Here is a 15,777-nt window from a genome sequence, read left to right as displayed (position 1 = left end):
ACAGTATCTCTTAGATAAAAGATGGGAATAAAAATAATTTCAAATGGTGAATACTGAAACTATATAAAGAGTTGACTGTACTCAACTTCAACTAATTGATAAATTAACAATAATTAACCAGTCCGTTGCCACCATATAAAAAGAATATACAAGTTAGCTTTGAAATCCTAGATCATTCAATTTTAATGAAATCGTTGATCACGGCAACTGTCTGTCCTAGCACGTATGTTCTCCCAGGTGACTTCATTAGAAATGACTTTTCCCTATACTCACGCTCTTATTTCTATTACGTTTTCCAGTACAAATATGCCAAGAACCATTTCAAATTGTGGTTACAATGCATTACTGGCAATGATGGTTGTGTCTTCGAATTCTGTCTGGTGTATACATAGAGCTAGTTTTCTAGTTCAAAAATCATATGAGATAAAGTATTTGACACGCCTATTATTTGAATGCAGTTAAATATTCCTGGAAGCCAGGAATAGCAATGTGTACCTTTGAAATTTATAATTACAACATGTAACTACTAGCAATGAAAGAACTGAGGTTGCTTCTCAATAGACCTGCAGCAATTAGGGAAAAATCTAGCAGCATAGCAGAGATTTTTTTAAAACTACCTGGTGTAAGAAGTATCTTCAAACAAGAATGCTGTCAGTTCTCAGTGGCAAAAGTCCATAATCTAATACTGTCAGATAGCACTACCTCACTTGCTACATGGATTGAGATCACTATAATATTTGTCAATATTGCTCTAAGATCTGCTGGGGAGGCCCTCCTCTGGGTCCTGCCACTGTCACAAGCGCAGTTGATGGGGACGAGGTAGAGGGCCTTCTTGGTGGTGGCCCCCCAGCTTTGGAACGCCCTCTCCAGGGAGATTAGGCAAGCCTCCACACTGTCCTCCTTCCATATTGACCTTAAGACCTGGCTGTTCAAACAAGCTTTTGAGAATGCCCAGTCCCTAGCTGAACTATGCAATTGTAATGCAGCCTTGTACTTCATCCCATGCCTTCGTCCCATGGTTACAGCTTTGCACTTATCCCATTCCCTGTCCAATCGTTTACACTCTGGCCATGTTTACAGTACTTTATTGCCATTGGGTTGTTTGTGGGGGTTATTTTGGCGTTTTTATTTTTAAAATGATTGTGAACAGTGCTACACAAAATTATACAAACATTCAAAACATTTTCCATTAGTAACCCATGTTCACATCATCTCACCTCTTTCTCCCTCCTTCCACTCCCCAGGAATGGTTCACAAATTTTGCTGTACTTATTACGATTGTTTGATCATGAGGATAATCTTGTTTAATTCCATTGGTTGATGAGCACTGTTTTAATTGAATTTTAAGTTTTTTTTAATATGCCTATATGTTTTATTCAGCTGTATTTTAAAATTGTGTTTTATTTTGTGTTCTGTTTTTGGCACTTTGTGTGAATCACTCCGCACCCCTTCAGGGAGATGGTGACAAGATACAAGATTTTTTTTTTGTCGTGTCAGGAGCATCCTGTTGTGAGAGAATTGGCCGTCTGCAAGGACGTTGCCCAGGGGACGGCTGGATGATTTTGATGTTTTATCATCCTTGTGGGAGGCTTCTCTCATGTCCCTGCATGAGGAGCTGGAGCTGATAGAGGGAGCTCATCCGCCTCTCCCCGGATTCGAACCTGCGACCTGTCGGTCTTCAGTCCTGCTGGCACAGGGGTTTAACCCACCGTGCCACCAGGGGCTCCTAGGATACAAGATTAAAGTTGTTGTTGTTGTTGTTGTTGTTGTTGTTGTTGTTATTAGTGCCTGCAACTTTGTTTGATTTTTTAAAAAATGTAATTCTGGAATTTCAGAGTAAAAGTCAAAAAGAACAGTATGTTTCCATGCTCTATGTTTCAAAATAACAATTACTAATTATTATCATTTTAAAACCTGTTGATGGTCAAACCACTTTTTTACCATTTCAGTCAATTTAATGTTTTAAAAGATCTATCACAATAATTCACTGCCAACTCTGTCCTTTGAGCAGTCAAATGTATGTTCTATATAATTTGTTTACAGATGAATTCCATTGCAAATGAAAAGCAACAGGTATTTCTACTTTTGGCAACAGTAGATCATATTTATGGAAAATAGTAATTTTCCTATTCTTCCATGCAAAGGTTCGTTATATATTTGCGGGCTGCTAATGTGCCAGAAATAGCCTATGATGGCTATGTATGGGAAGATGCATTAATAAGATAATAATAGTAACAGACATAATTAATGAATAAAGTAACCAAAGTACATTCTAAATTATTGTGGTTTCATTCAAATACAACAGCACATAGTGAACAAATATAACACCCATATTAAGCAATACATAGATGTCAAACATCATGACCATAGTGGCAAATATTATTTGAGTCTAGAAATTAGCTCAGGTGTTTTACTGTGCTTTCAAGTTGTTTCTGGGAAGTTTTTCTGAGACACATCTTTATAGGGTGGGAAAGGAAATACTTTATTCATGCACAATGCACATTACTATTGTGTATTTCCCTTTCTTCCTTGTAACTCTTAAATAAAACTGAGGTATATACTAGACACATTGTGAGGCAACAAAGTCACAATTCATAGTGAGAAGTCTGGAGTGCCTGCTCATGTAACCAATGTAGTAGAGAAAGTAGGATTTTGACAGATAAAATAACACGCTGGTAGATATGATAACTAGAGGTGAACAATGTATGGCCTTCCAGATGATCTTGGACCCATCTCTCATAAACATTAGGTAACATAGTCATCAGCAAGAGATGATGGGAGCTGCCATCCAGCAACACCTGTGTTGCCTATCCAAACATTAAGTCTGTATAAAAGTAACAGTCTTAATGTTTGGTGTACAAGGAGCATACAACCCCCTTCTTACATCAGCTCCCCTGACTGCCAGTCTGCTACCATGCACAATTCAAAGTGCTGGCTTTAGCCTATAAAGCCCTAAATGGTTCTGGCCCAGCTTATCTGTCTAAATGTATATCCCTCTATGAACAATCTTGGAAGTTAAGATCTTCTGGGGAGGCCCTGCTCTTGATCCCACCTCCTTCGCAGGTGAGATTGGTGGGGACAAGGGACAGGGCCTTCTCAGTGGTGGCCCTTCAGCTACGGAACTCCCTCCCCAGCAAAATTAGATCAGCTCCCACCCTCCTGACCTTCAGAAAGAAAGTAAAAACATAGCTATGGGGCCAATCCTTTAACAATAATACAGTCCAATAAATGAATATAGAATATGTGCAATCACAACTGGAAGGGCTTCTTGACTATGATTTCAATTGTGTGGTTTTTTAATAATTGGTTTTAATGTTTATATGCTTTTAATTTTTATTTTTTAATGTATATTTTTTATTATGTGTCTGTTTTATGTGGCATCAAATTGTTGCCTATTGTAATGTCGCTCTGAGTCTCCTTGAGGGTGAAAAGGGCGAGGTATAAATACAGTAAATAAATACATAAATAAATAAACATGGCTTTGGGAATTTTTTACTACAAACAATAGTAATAATATGTATTGTCGAAGGCTTTCATGGCTGGAATCACTGGGTTGTTGTAGGTTTTTTCAGGCTATATGGCCAAGTTCTAGAGGCATTCTCTCCTGACGTTTCACCTGAATCTATGGCAAGCATCCTCAGAGGTAGTGAGGTCTGTTGGAACTATCTGTGGAATGACCAGGGTGGGACAAAAGACTCTTGTCTGCTGGAGCTAGGCGTGAATGTTTCAACTGACCACCTTGATTAGCATTTGATAGCCTGGCAGTGCCTGGGGCAATCTTTTGTTGAGAGGTGATTAAGTGTCCCAGATTGTTTCCTGTCTATTGTTTTTCTGTTGTAATTTTAGAGTTCTTTAACACTGGTAGCCAGAATTTGTTCGTTTTCATGGTTTCCTCCTTTTTGTTGAAATTGTCAATAGTAATAATACTTTCTAAACACCTTTTTTTTAAAGCTAAATCATCTATGGACACACGTATAATACCGGTCTGTAAAAATATAATTGGTTTATCCTGTTTCCACCCACCTTGCTAGGACAAGAGGATCCATGTGGTTATACTCACTACATACTTAGAAGAGGTAGATTAGGTTAAAGAGGAAAAAAAAGAGAAAGGCCCAAGGTTACACAGCTGGCTGCACATCTCAGAAAGATATAACCCAGTATTCCTTAATCCAGTGGTTCTCAACCTGTGGGTTCCCAGATGTTTTGATCTTCAACTTCCAGAAATCTAACAGCTGGTAAACTGGCTGGGATTTCTGGGAGTTGTAGGCCAAAACACCAGGTTGAGAACCACTGTCTTAATCAATGACCAACTTTAGTCTATACTCCAAACTCATTATATTTGCTTAATCTTAATGATGTATAGAAAGGTACTTGCACTTAAAAACACTACAAGCATTTCATTTTTTATTAAGATAGATGTATCAACGAACAAAAGATTATGCTTTTTGCTCATAGTTACAAATATTTAAGTGGATCTATGTGACATTTTTAGAAGTTTGTTTTAAATGTGACCTGTGTCTAGATATGTGTTGTCAACAGCATGCCATTTATGCACTGCTGCACATTTTTGCATGTACTCAACCAATGGTTATACTGTAAAGTTTGACAGAGCAGATCACCTACTCAGTAAGTAGGCTCAGTTTAGCTCTTCTTCACAACGGGAAATGGGAAGTAAGCAGAAAAGTAATTCTGCTGCCTGCAAATAAAAGATTAAGGCTTTGTGTAGTTCCTAAATTGGAATCAGGCATTACACAGAGCCTTGGATTGCCCAATTAATCATGGTGTGTGCACATGAAGGCCTGCCTTCATGCATGTAACACCTCCACCTGGTTAAACAGGGTGTGTATGTGATTAATCCAGAATTAATTTTCTCATTAATCATAAGGGAAAATATCTTTGAATGCCAGACAAAAAAACAGAACTAATCCTGACCAAGACAGTTGTGCTGAAGTACCAGTGAAATCAATGGGACAAAACGAATGCTCAGAGCGAAAGGGGGATGCTGTGTGGTTGCCACTGGCACACTGACTACCACTAGTGTATTATGTCAACCATCCACAGTTGCTTATTGCTGTGCCAACATGCTAAATGACTAACTATACTGAACTTAGCCCATGCTGGCAGCGGCCTCACAGCCCTCTCAGGCCAACTCATCAGAAGCTGAGTATTTTCTGGAGATGACAGAAAGCTGAAGGGGTTGTATGACTCAGGTTTCAAACACACGCAAATCTAAGCCAAAAATTACTTAAATCCATGTTTTCAATGAGGTGATTAAACTGAGTGAACTGGCCCCAAGCACCACTGAATTAAGGGCATCAGTTTAATGGAGACATTTAAGAGTGTGGAGAACAATTTGTTACAACTCTGAAATGTTGCCTGGCACCAAATATTAGCATATTTATCTATACACATAATCTCCTATCTATACACATAATAAAAGTGAAAATATGGATGTGTGTATGTGGCTGGAGTGTCCACTTATACAAACAAGTTCCTGTCTCCACAAACAGTTTTAGCTCCCACTCTTCAGGAAACCCCAATGGCCCTCCTCCAATGATGTTGCAGGTTATAGTGAGTGCCATGAACATGCGCAAGAGCCCTGCCAATGTCCTCCACAAACACCATACTGCCCACCACCCAAGTGAAGGTGTTCATACGGGGACCATTTCATCCTAGACTTTATGTGTTTCCTCTACCACAGGCATCCTAGTGTTTCTGACTCTCTCCATTGGTGTGGAATTTGAATGACCACACCCACTGACTCTCCCTTAACCCTTTCCTCCTCTTTTCTATAGCACCTGGCAAACAGAGGAATTGATCAGCAACTGAACATACTAGAGAGGTTTGGGCAGAATTCACCATGATTTATAGGAGTTGTGGGTACTGGGATGTTCACCTGCAATCTAAGAGCACTGTGAACTCCACTAACGATGGACCTGAAAACTAACTTGGCACATGGAACCTCATGATGAACAAAAAAATACTGGAGGTCTTTGGAAGGATTTATAGAAGTTGTAGTTCACCCACATCCAGAACACACTATGAACCCAAACTGGACCAGACTTGGCATGCATACGCAATATGGCCAAATTTGAACACTGGTGGGTTTCGAGGGGAATTGGTCTGGACATTTTGGAGTTTAGGTACTGGGATTTATAGTTCACCTGCAATCAATGAGCACTCTGAACTCCACCAAAGGTGGAACTGGACCAAATTTGGAACACAGAGCCTCCATGACCAGCAAAAAATACTGGAGGTCTTTGGGGAAAATTCACCTTGATTTGTGGGAGTTGTAGTTCACCTACATCCTGAGAGTACTGTGAACCCAAACATCAATGGATCTGGACCAAACTTGGTACACATACCTGATATGTCAAAATTTGATTACTGAAGGGTTTTTTTTTGGGGGGGGGGTGACCTTCCTTTCTGGGAGTTGTAGTTCACCAACAACCAATGAAACTGTGCCCTCTACCAATGATGGTCCTGGACCAAACTTGGCACACAGTGCCCCCATGACCAACTGTACCTACTGTAGGGGTTTGAGGGGACTGACTCACTATAGTGGGAGTTGTACTTTACCCAAAGAGCACACTGAACCCCATGGCATGATGTCGGTTGGACTTAATCAACAAACTTTTGTACAATTAAAATATGACTTTTCCAAATAACGCAGGTAATGCTGGGTACCCAAGGTAGTCTAAAATAAAACAGAAATTCTCTATGTGTATATAATACCAAAGAATGTTGTCTTGAATAGGAAGGCAAAACATATTTATAACATTTAGCTTTATATTCCTAGCAATATAGGTGGAAGGTGGAAAAAAGCAACTTGCCACAGCATATCAAAATGTCAACAGTGTAAAACCTTTATCACCAGAACACAGTTTTACGATTTCTGTAACAGTAACTGCCTGGCTGTGTAATTTGACGCCAGGCACATTTCACCTTGAGCAACTGAATTTCTCAAGATGATTATCAGCCTCAATATAAGATCAATTATTGTATCAGCTATTCATTAGTCACTAATCACATAAACTGTTATTATTAATTATTACTATTTTGCTTTATTTCTATCCTGCCCCCTCTCCCCAAAAGGACTTGGGGCAGTTTACAATAATCAACAGATACATAAAATAATATAAGTAACAGACAATAGAAAACAATAAACAGTTATCACTTAATGCAAGTAAAATAACACAACAATGTAAACTTTAATAAATATTAATAAATAACATTTAAAAGCTATTTGCTCTCTAAAAATGATATAAATATAATCACAGTTTAAACCAGTCCATTCCTGTTATCAAGATATCCAGCATTATGATTAACGTTCGAATGGTAATTCAAGTCCTGTCTGATAATTAAGTAATACTCTAGCCATTATCAAAAGCTTGCTTAAATAGCCAGGTTTTTAACTCCTTCCTGAAAGTTAAAGGAGTTCTTCTTTGTGGCATCCAGTAAAAAATCCGCAACAGTCCTTTCTATATGATACTTTAAAATAAAAATACATGATAGTTTTATTAGCCTATAAAAGCATTTTATTGCACATCAAGCCTTTGTTTTAGCAACTTGAGACTCTGTGACTACATGCAACCATTACTTCCTTCCTGTCTTCTTCATGATTTGTTCTTCAATTTACAGGAATTATTTCAAAATTTCCATGGAAAAATGTTAATTAAAACAAGAGTAATTACTCAGCAGTGGAACTCTCTGCCCCAGAGTGTGGTGGAGCCTCCTTCTTTGGAGGCTTTTAAACCGAGGCTGGATGGCCATCTACCGGGGGTGCTTTGAATGTTATTTTTCTGCTTCTTGGCAAGGGGTTGGACTGGATGGTCCACGAGGTCTTTTCCAACTCTATGATACTATTCTATGATTCTACTAGGGCAGAATCTGATCTGATACTGTGTTAAATATTCTTAGATTGATGGTTTCTTCCCAAGACTAGTCAGCCTGGAATTGTGACATTAGTAACACCAAGATGTAAAGCCAGAATAAATTGCAAAGGCCATCCATTACACTCAGAAGAGTCTTGAAAAAAAAGAAAAAAAAGAAGCAATTTAGTGCAAGACGTTCGCAACAATTCTTCAGATATTTCGAGCAAAGGGCCTTCCTGGCCATCTCCGCTATGCTTCCTGATTTCTTAACCTCATTCCATTGCAAAACCTTCATGATAAAAACCACAAACCTTTCAGAGATCAATAAAGTAGCCATGAAATTGCTGAGGGCAGGCAAAGAAAAGGCTGCAGTCCTGACATGAAGAATGAGCTGAAACCGTGATGCAGTAAATCCCCAGAACAGGAACAACTTCCCAATACGGGAAGAGCGTGAGGGCTTGCTAATCACACATAGGGCAAGATGTGTCCAGTGGGTCAATTAAGAGTTGTGAGCCCTGTCATATGGAGTTTAATGTTACTCTTATTATAAGGAACACTGTAGGGTGATAAGGAAATTAGATGTATATATTCAATTTTATCATATTTATTTACTGTATTTTTGGAACCCCCATTGATGCACTGGGTTAAACTAGGGGTCCTCAAACTTTTTAAACAGAGGGCCAGGTCACAGTCCTTCAAACTGTTGGAGGGCCGGATTATAATTTGAAAAAAGCATGAATGAATTCCTATGCAAGCTGCACACAGTGCAAAAACACTTAAAAACAATACAATAATTAAAATGAAGTACAATTATAAACTTATTAGTATTTCAATGGGAAGTGTGGGCCTGCTTTTGGCTGTTGATATAGGATTGTTGTTGTTGTTGTTGTTGTGTGCTTTCAAGTCGTTTCAGACTTAGGTTGACCCTGGGAGAGGGCTAGGTTAATGACCTTGGAGGGATGTATCTGGCCCTTAGTTTGAGGACCCCTGGATTTAACTCTTGTGCTGGCAGGGCTGTTGACCAATAGGTCAGTAGTTCGAATCCAGGGAGAGTGGGTTGAGCTCCCTCTGTCAGGTCCAGCTCCCCATACAGGGACATGACAGAAGCCTCCCATAAGGATGGTAAGGCATCAAACGTCCGGGCGTCCCAGATTCTGTAACATGCTTGCAGATAACTAATTATCTACACCAGAAGTGAATTGCAGTTTCTCAAGTCACTCCTGAAATGAAAAAAAACCTGTATTCTTATAAGTGTCTTATTTAAATTGTTACATAGAGTGCTATCAAGTCCTATCAAGCCTTGTTGTTTGGTTTGGCATTGTGATATGGCCTAAAGGTTAATAAATAAAATTATTATTATTATTATGAGGAACATTTCTTATTTATGGTCTGATAAGCCTGCCTCTTGTAAGAGCAGCAGGTGTTTCCTATCATAAAGGACGGCCTCTATTTGAGGGTCGGAAAGCTTTCCCTTTTTATACACTTTGAAGAAATCCTCATATATCCCCACTGTTTGTCCTTTTTGGGCTCCTCTCAAATACACTTTTTCTACTCCTACCTCACCCAGGGTTTTATCATTTTATCTTGTGCATTTGGCCCACCCATTTTTCATTATGTTTGTTGTTGTTGTTCATTCCTTCAGTCGTCTCCGACTCTTCGTGACTTCATGGACCAGCCCACGCCAGAGCTCCCTGTCAGCCGTCACCACCCCCAGCTCCTTCAAGGTCAGTCCAGTCACTTCAAGGATGCCATCCATCCATCTTGCCCTAGGTCGGCCCCTCTTCCTTTTGCCTTCCACTTTCCCCAGCATAATTGTCTTCTCTAGGCTTTGCTGTCTCCTCATGATGTGGCCAAAGTACTTCAACTTTGTCTCTAGTATCCTTCCCTCCAATGAGCAGTCGGGCTTTATTTCCTGGAGGATGGACTGGTTGGATCTTCTCGCTGTCCAAGGCACTCTCAGCACTTTCCTCCAACACCACAGCTCAAAAGCATCGATCTTCCTTCGCTCAGCCTTCCCTAAGGTCCAGCTCTCACATCCGTAGGTTACTACAGGGAATACCATGGCTTTGACTAGGCAGATCTTTGTTGCCAGTCTGATGTCTCTACTCTTTACTATTTTATCGAGACTGGACATTGCTCTCCTCCAAAGAAGTAAGCGTCTTCTGATTTCCTGGCCACAGTCTGCATCTGCAGTAATCTTTGCACCTAGAAATACAAAGTCTGTCACGGCCTCCACATTTTCTCCCTCTATTTCATTATGTTATTTTAATTTATTTTATTTTCCTACTGTATGTATTTTATTTTGATGTAATTTTTGTTGTTCAGTATTTTGTATTTTATTTTGCTGTATTGTATCTTTGGGCTTGGCCTCAAGTTAGCTGCTCCGAGTCCCCTTTGGGGAGATGGTGGTGGGGTATAAATAAAGATTATTATTATTATTATTATTATTATTATTATTATTATTTGGCCCCCTTCATAAATATATAAATCTTTGCCATACAATTTATTAAAGTATATAGCATGTTAATTTTATTTTTAAAAACCCACTTTGCTCATTGAACTGAAATCAATATTTTTATGATTTGGAATTCAGGTAGACAACAAATATACCAATAGCTACTTATCAATCCTACATGCTATGATTTTCAGTTCTGTCTTAATGCTATTTTGAAAATCTAGCAACACTAATAGTGTTGCACTGTTCTGAAAATTTGGCGAGGGCATCCATCATGTTGTTTCCAAAGACTGCTCTGATTTGAAATGAGCCCTCCTTGTGAAAGAACAGTGAAAGAACAGTACAGTATTTCTATAACAACAAGAGCCATCTGGCAATAACTGCAGGGATGGTTTCAATTCTATTACAGTTTCAGCCTGGGGAAGGAGGGGGAAGCAGTGCTGCTCTTTATTCCAGATCAGCTCATTTCCACATCACAGAACCCACCGGCAGCTTTTCATCCAAATGGCACCGCTCTAGGAAATATAATAGCTAAGGAAACCTTTATAGCAGGTGAACAGATTTTTTGTGTGTGTGTCAGGACGAAGGGAAGAGAAGTGGGCAGGGGGGAAGAAACATAGCATATAATGTAATGCAATATAATACTACTACTTATAATAATATGATATTGTAATTATATATTTATATTACATGTAATATTACTAATAATAATATTACAATATAATGGTATAGTACAATATAGTAATATTTAATACTGATATTGTACTATGCTAATAATATAATGTATTGTATGTATATATATCTTGAGTCCCCTTCAGGGTGAGAAGGGCGGCGTGTAAATAAATAAATAAATAGCAGCACTTTTAAGACTATGGTCCCTTCATAGAATCATAGAATCAAAGAGTTGGAAGAGACCTCATGGGCCATCCAGTCCAACCCCCTGCCAAGAAGCAGGAATATTGCATTCAAATCACCCCTGACAGATGGCCATCCAGCCTCTGTTTAAGAGCTTCCAAAGAAGGAGCCTCCACCACACTCCGGGGCAGAGAGTTCCACTGCTGAACGGCTCTCACAGTCAGGAAGTTCTTCCTCATGTTCAGATGGAATCTCCTTTCTTGTAATTTGAAGCCATTGTTCTGCGTCCTAGTCTCCAAGGAAGCAGAAAACAAGCTTGCTCCCTCCTCCCTGTGGCTTCCTCTCACATATTTATACATGGCCATCATATCTCCTCCTTCCACACAGCGGAATAAAATCCCACATTATCTGCTTTGAACTGGGATATATGGCCATGTGGACTCAGCGCCCTTCCACACAGCCATACAATCCAGAATATCACAGCAGAAAAATCCCACAATATCTGCTTCTAAATCCACACTTCCATATATTCCAATTCAAAGCAGATAATGTGGGATTTTATTCAACCGTGTGAAAAGGGCCTCAGATATTCTAATTCAAAGCAAATATTGTGGGTTATTCTGCCTTGATATTCTGGGTTACGCTGCTGTGTGAAAGGGTCCTAAGACCCTATGTACATTCTCATATAGAATCCAGATTATCTGCTTTGAATGGGAGTATTTGAGTCTACACTGCCATATAATCCAGATCATAGGAGATCATCTGGATTTTATATGGCGGTGTAGAAGGGGCCAAACTCTTGTGGATAAAATTCAATTCTTCAGCTATAGTGTACAGTGACAGGATTTATAGGAGTGCGATCAAACGTAACAGGCTCCAGAAAGATGCTAATCCTGTCCCTTGCCTAACATTGCTAAAGGCTCCATAAAATGATACGATTTTTTTTATCATTACAATGGTCGGCTAGTACAGCAGTCTCAGTTAACCAGAATTCCAAGAAAAATAAATCAAAGAAATAAATAATCCGGAGGTTTTTAAACAGAGGTAGGCAAGTGCTCTGTCCAGAGTGCTTTGAACACATGGCAGGGGGTTGGACTGATTCAATGAACACTTTAAATAAGAAATCCGTAACACAGTAAACAGTGTCACATTAAGTTTATGTTTATCTGCTTTTAATTATTGTACCTCAACATTAATATCAAGTCAGTACAGAACTCATGGCATGGTGTATAGTATGAGGCCTCTTTTTAATAAAGACTCTCAAGCAACCAGAAAATACATTCATTCAGCAGCTACCAAATCCCAAATATGAAAGTTAACTGGGGCCCCTTCCACACAGCTGTATAAAATTCAAATTGAACTGGATTATATGGCTGTATGGACTCAGATAATCCAGTTCAAAGCAGGTTTTGTTGATTAAACTGCTCTGAGTCCAATGTATTGTCGAAGGCTTTCATGGCTGGAATCACTAGGTTCTTGTGGGTTTTTTCGGGCTATAGAGCCATGTTCTAGAGGCATTTCTCCTGACGTTTCGCCTGCATCTATGGCAAGCATCCTCAGAGGTAGTGCTCTGAGTCCCCTTCTGGGTGAGAAGGGTGGGGGTATAGATACTGTAAATAAATAAATAATAAATAATCTGCCTTAAAATTCTGGATGATATGGCTGTGTGGAATGGCCCTGGGACCCCTTCTATGCTGTCATATAGTCCACATTATGAAAGCAGATAATCCACATTACCTGCTTTAGAATCATAGAATCAAAGAGTTGGAAGAGACCTCATGGGCCATCCAGTCCAACCCCCCGCCAAGAAGCAGGAACATTGCATTCAAATCACCCCTGACAAATGGCCATCCAGCCTCTGCTTTGAACTGGATTACATGAGTCCACACTGCCATATAATTGAATTCAAAGCATATAATCTGGATTTTATATAGCAGTGTAGGAGGGGTCTCTGGCTGGCTCTACATTGCTATATAATCTGGTTTCAGAATGCAGATGAACTGGATTAAATGGCAGTGTAGATCCAGCCTCAGGTTCCTTCTACACTGCCATCTAATCCAAATTATCAAAGCAGATAAACTGTATTATTTTTGAACCGGATTATAAGAATCTACACTGCCATATAATCCAGCTCAAAGCAGATCATCTGAGTTTTATATGGCAATGTAGGCTCCTTTCACACAGCTGAATAAAATCCCACATTATCTGCTTTGAACTGGAATATATGGCAGTGTGGACTCAGATAACCAAGTTCAAAGCTTGTAGAAGGGCCGTGAAAGGGGCCCTAGAGCCCTTCCACACAGCCATATAACCCAGAATATGAGGGCAGATAATCCCACAATATCTGCTTGGAACTGGGGGCCTTACCACACTGCCCCTATATCCCAGGGGCTTTCCACACAACCATATAACACAGAATATCATGGCAGATAATCCCACAATATCAGTTTTGAACTGGGTTATCTGAGTCCACACTGCCATATATTCCAGTTCAAAGCAGATATTGTGGGATTTTGTTCAGGTGGGTGGAAGGGGCCTCAGGATTTGATGCCAGGTTTTTCTGTTTATCCCAGATTATCTGGCATTGCGGACACATATAATCCAGTTTAAAGCAGAAAACCTGGGATCAGATTATGAGATATTGGGCCTGTCTGGGGCCTTTCCACACAGCCCTATATCCCAGGATAACAAGGCAGGAAACCCCACATTATCTGCATGTGTCATGCAGATATTGTGGGATTTCCTGCCTTGATATTCTGGGATATAGGGCTGTGTGGAAGGGTCCTGACTCCACACTCAGATAATGTGGGATTTCCTGCCTTAATATTCTGGGATATAGGGCTGTGTGGAAGGGCTCTGAGTCCACAGACAATGTGGGATTTCCTGCCTTGATATTTTGGAATATAGGGCTGTGTGGAAGGGTCCTGAGTCCACACTCAGATGTGGGATTTCCTGCTGTGATATTCTGGGATATAGGGCTGTGTGGAAGGGCCCAGAGTCCACACTCAGATAATGTGGGATTTCCTGCCTTGATATTCTGGAATATAGGGCTGTGTGGAAGGGCTCTGAGTCCATACTCAGATAAAGTGGGATATCCTGCCTTGATATTCGGGGATATAGGGCTGTGTGGAAGGGCCCTGAGTCCACACTCAGATAATGTGGGATTTCCTGCCTAGATATTTTGGAATATAGGGCTATGTAGAAAGTCCACATTCAAATAATGTGGGATTTCCTGCCTTGATATTTTGGAATATAGGGCTGTGCGGAAGGGCCCAGAGTCCACACTCAGATAATGTGGGATTTCCTGCCTTAATATTCTGGGATATAGGGCTGTGTGGAAGAGCTCTGAGTCCACACTCAAATAATGTGGGATTTTCTGGAATATAGGGCTGTGTGGAAGGGCCCTGAGTCCACACTCAGACAATGTGGGATTTTCTGCCTTGATATTCTGGGATATAGGGCTGTGTGGAAGGGCCCAGAGTCCACACTCAGATAATGTGGGATTTCCTGCCTTGATATAGGGCAGTGTGGAAGGGCTCGGAGTCCACACTCAGATAATGTGGGATTTTCTGCTTTGATATTCTGGGATATAGGGCTGTGTAGTAAGGCTCTGAAATAAGGTTGGATTTTCTGCCTTGATATTCTGGAATATAGGGCTGTGTGGAAGGGCTCTGAGTCCACACTCAGATAATGTGGGATTTCCTGCTTTGATATTCTGGGATATAGGGCTGTGTAGAAAGGCTCTGAAATAATGTGGGATTTCCTGCCTTGATATTCTGGAATATAGGGCTGTGTGGAAGGGCCCTGAGAGTTGACTGTATTGATGTAGGAAAGCATGCATCAGCTTACCCAAAGTCTGTTTCCCTGGCTCCCAAACGTCGTCTTTTGTCACATGTGCAGCAGCAGCAGCAGCCTTGCCTTAAAACATGCCATGATCTTCCTCAGCCGGCTTTCCATCCCTTGTCATGGACGAGCCTCCAAACGACGGGGACATGTGCCTTCCAAGTCGCCAAATCCGTGGCGTGGGGGAGACTGGATCCCTGGCTTTGAGGCTTCCTTCACAAAGCCTACAAAGCGCCAGGCTTTTGGCGCAGTGTAGCTTTCTCTTCCTGGACACCTCAAGAGCTGGTCCTGGCTGATACTGAAGGTCTCTTCTCCATGGAGACAGGAAAGGAGAGGACCTTTCGCCCGCAGCCCTCTTCCCCGCCTCTGAGAGAGAGAGGGAGAGGGAGAGGGAGAGACAAAAGAAGAGGGCGGCGGCTCGCCAAGGGAAGAGGAGGACTCTTTCCTTGCCAGGCAGAAAAAGGAGGAGGAGGAGGAGGAGGAAGGGAACAGCTCCTCGCCAGGTCGAAGGGAGGGGTGCGCCCTCGCTCTCCACCTCTCGCCCACTATTGTGGACAGAAGCTGAGGAAAGGCTTGCTTGTCGCTAACAATGCTGCCGCCTTTGGGTGGCCTCAAGTGTGCAGACCCAGTGTCAAAAGGTGAGGTGGCCTTGCACCAGCTCCACCTCCCTCCTTGCCCTTGACAAGCCACTGAGAGAGTGACCTTGAGCAAGGGACTGAAACCAGAGCTTTCCACACTCTGTTGTGAAAC

General features: G+C 40.9%; 1 protein-coding gene across 2 annotated transcripts in view; it reads right to left on the bottom strand.

Moving 5' to 3' along the window:
• STAMBPL1 (STAM binding protein like 1) overlaps positions 1-15,576 on the bottom strand; it is a 49,302-nt gene extending 33,726 nt beyond the window's left edge. The window contains exon 1 of one of the 2 annotated variants that reach the window (XM_060768764.2): positions 15,034-15,576. The gene's annotated coding sequence lies outside the window, so the exon portion shown is untranslated. The remainder of the gene's footprint in view (positions 1-15,033) is intronic. The other variant, XM_060768763.2, reaches the window with a different exon arrangement.
• Between the last annotated feature and the right edge of the window lie 201 nt (positions 15,577-15,777).

The sequence above is a fragment of the Anolis sagrei genome, chromosome 3 (assembly GCF_037176765.1).
Source record: "Anolis sagrei isolate rAnoSag1 chromosome 3, rAnoSag1.mat, whole genome shotgun sequence".
NCBI lineage: Eukaryota > Metazoa > Chordata > Lepidosauria > Squamata > Dactyloidae > Anolis > Anolis sagrei.
The sequence above is the reverse complement of the archived record's forward strand: the minus strand, read 5'-3'. Positions and strand labels throughout refer to the sequence as shown.